The 3,053-nt window shown below is 35.4% G+C and overlaps 1 pseudogene; it reads right to left on the bottom strand.

Annotated features, from left to right (window-relative positions):
* Nucleotides 1–415, bottom strand: part of LOC104766452 — a 3,253-nt pseudogene extending 2,838 nt beyond the window's left edge.

The following is a 3,053-nucleotide window of genomic DNA, read 5'->3' as shown; positions in this document are numbered from 1 at the left end:
ACACAAGAGAAGCTATGTAAAGCTTACCATGCTCGTAGACAAATCCGTCCAAGCTAGAGCAACCTGGACCACCATTAAGCCAAAGCACAACTGGATCTGTTGAAGCATTTCTCTCTGATTCCACAAAGTAATACCATAGGTTCTTACTACGTTCTTTATCTATTGCCACATACCTTAGATCACACACAACATTTTATAAGAAATGAAAGGTTAAACACTATTTTGAAAAAAAAAATATATAATCAAAACTTCATCATAGGAACATTAAATTTTACCCGGCATAGTGTTTAGATGGAAAAGTGCCGTTGAAACCAGGAAGCTTGGTAATGAGAGCAGATTCTGGAGCTGACCCTGTTATTGCAAAACACAAGGACAACAATATCGAAGCAACAATAGCTTCCATTAACAAACCCATTTTGATGAAGAACTTAGATTTACAATTACAACCAAATTCTTCTTGTTATAAATTTATAATAATTGTGGTATTGTATAACAACACTACATGGAAATAAATCTTGGGAAATATTGTGTGGTAAGTCAATAACAAGACATTTTTTTGGAATAAAACCATATTAGGTCAAATATGATAAAAGATAACGATGAAATCAAATACAGATTTAAAAAGAACATCATACTTAAAACAAACACATTGAAATAATAAAAATATTAAGAGGAAACAATTTTATTACTAAAAGAGAGATAATGTTATTATTTGTAAGCAAGAAAATTTAGTATCTTTTCAAATAAAAAATATTTTCTGTGATATTGTTGTAATATTTAAAATAAAGTTATGTTGTATATTTTACCATATTGAGAATCTATATAATATATCATATTTAAAATAAAGTTATATTGAGATTTTATATAATATATCATATTTAAAATTACCAATGTGATTATGTGAAGCATATATACTTTATATATATGATGATTATAAATTGATATCTATTTTTGGATTAAATTTAATTTTGTGGAGGTTTAATTGTGTTTTTTTTTTTTTTCACAAAGGGGTAATTTTATTAAAATCCAAGAAGAAGATCTCAGGTTATTAACAGCCACACCGATTACAGATACAACGAGGAGATTACAAGATACAACATAACTTGAACATACTACTGAGAGTTAAAACTACCAGAACTAGGGATTAAAACTGAAGATTCACCAAAAAATTACAGGAGCTAAGATGACTTTAACTTCAAAACCAAAAGAAGGCTAAAGGAGCCAAATCTTCTGATTGTCATCCAACTTCACACTGCGTAACTAAAATCGTTAAACCATAGGCTATCATGCCTAACCTAAGGGGAGAACTATTCACATCAAAAAGTAACCTTGACAGAACTGAGTATAGTAATCAAGGAGGGTAAGGTGGTTTGTGATTATCTTCTCTCTCATGGTCCGACAAACTTGCTCTTTTCTTCATTGGGAGTTCCTTTTTTGGATTAACATCCAGTTTTCTTTTTGAACATTCTCCTACTTCATACTTAGACTGCATTTTGGGAGGAGATCCACCATCGAGATTTGATCCTATAGACTCGTCTTTACCCGAAAGTTCAAAATGAGGAAAGGCTAAGGCAAAGTAAGACCTGATCGTTTCTTGGGATGAGGATTCTGGTTCTCGTGAATCAAAACAGGGACTTGAGCGACATGACTTGATTGTTGTGAGATAGGGGTAGAGTCCAGATCCTCTAGTCCATCATTTCTCCGTTGATTATCAGCAAATTTGGTGTTGTAACATCCGTGAACCGAAATCCCGGTTTAGGGGTTGTATCGGTCGATGCACTATGTGCATCGGTCGATGCAAGGTTGGTTTTCGCGGACCAGTTTTAAGTTAAACACTGCGTTTTGGGTTAGGAAACCCTTAAGTCGTGTTTAATCGAGCAGTTTGTCTCATTAGTCGTGCTTAGCCGTTTTTGAGAGAAAACAAAGAGAGAAAAGTGTTCTTGACCGTTCTTGAGGTTTTTGGGAGATTGGAAGTTGTTCCTATAGATATATGTAGCTGGGATCGTTGTAGGAGCTTCATGGAAGTGTTTTCTTGCTTGTTTAAAGTTCAAAATCATCTTGGCAAAGGTAAGTACAGGACCATGGCTTATCTAAGCTGGAGATTTCTCTGATCTGCTTGTTTATGTGTTGTTAGGCTTGTTAGAATGTTATGTTGGACGTTAGGAAGCTTACTTGTGGCTTGGGATCGAGTTTTGTGGTTGTAGGAATGAAGATTCGGCGAGAAGCTTCGGGGGAAAACGATGCTCGGCATGTGCGTCGGTCGATGCAACCGCGAGGACGGCGCGATAAACTTAGGGTTTTCGTGCTATGTCGAGCATGCGTCGGTCGATGTAGTGTACGTGTCGGTCCATGTAAGTGTAACTTGCGTCGGTCGATTCAAGCCTGATGTCAGTCGATTCAACCCCATTCTGGTGTCGATCGATGCAATGTTGGTGTCGGTCGATGCTTGGTCCTGGTTTGTTATTGTTGTTTGGTGATTGATGGTTGATGGTTAGAGATATCTCTATTGCTTGTGTGTATAGCCCAGTAGATGGGAGGATTGCCTTACTGAGTGTTTATAAAATACTCATGCATTGCAATGTATGTTTGTGGTGCAGGTAAAGGCAAAATGTGATCGTGGAATCAAGGCAATGAAGAGGAAGATGTTCTAGTGTCTCATTTGGTGGTTGTCTGGTTATGTTAGGTTGCTAGAATTGGGTCATTAGAACATTGGTTAGGATTGCTGGTTCTTTGATTCATGTGGATGATTATTTATTATAGAATTAATATTTGTTATTTAATATTGGTTATTGGATTATTGGTATTGTTATTTCCGATGTTTGGTGTGATTGTGGTTAGGTGGCTAGTGGGTATGAGACCACTGGTTATAGAGTATTATTATTTATTATTATTATTATTATTATTATTATTTATTATATATATTTTAAAAAAATGGGTCGGGTAGTTTCAGTTTGATCATCTTGGTTGTTGTAATGATTATGATTGATAGGCTCAAAGGGGCATCTAGAGGTAGGGTGCATAATCATGCAACAGTTAGTACAATTTTTTTTCAT

Source organism: Camelina sativa, chromosome 19 (assembly GCF_000633955.1).
Source record: "Camelina sativa cultivar DH55 chromosome 19, Cs, whole genome shotgun sequence".
Lineage (NCBI taxonomy): Eukaryota > Viridiplantae > Streptophyta > Magnoliopsida > Brassicales > Brassicaceae > Camelina > Camelina sativa.
The sequence above is the reverse complement of the archived record's forward strand: the minus strand, read 5'-3'. Positions and strand labels throughout refer to the sequence as shown.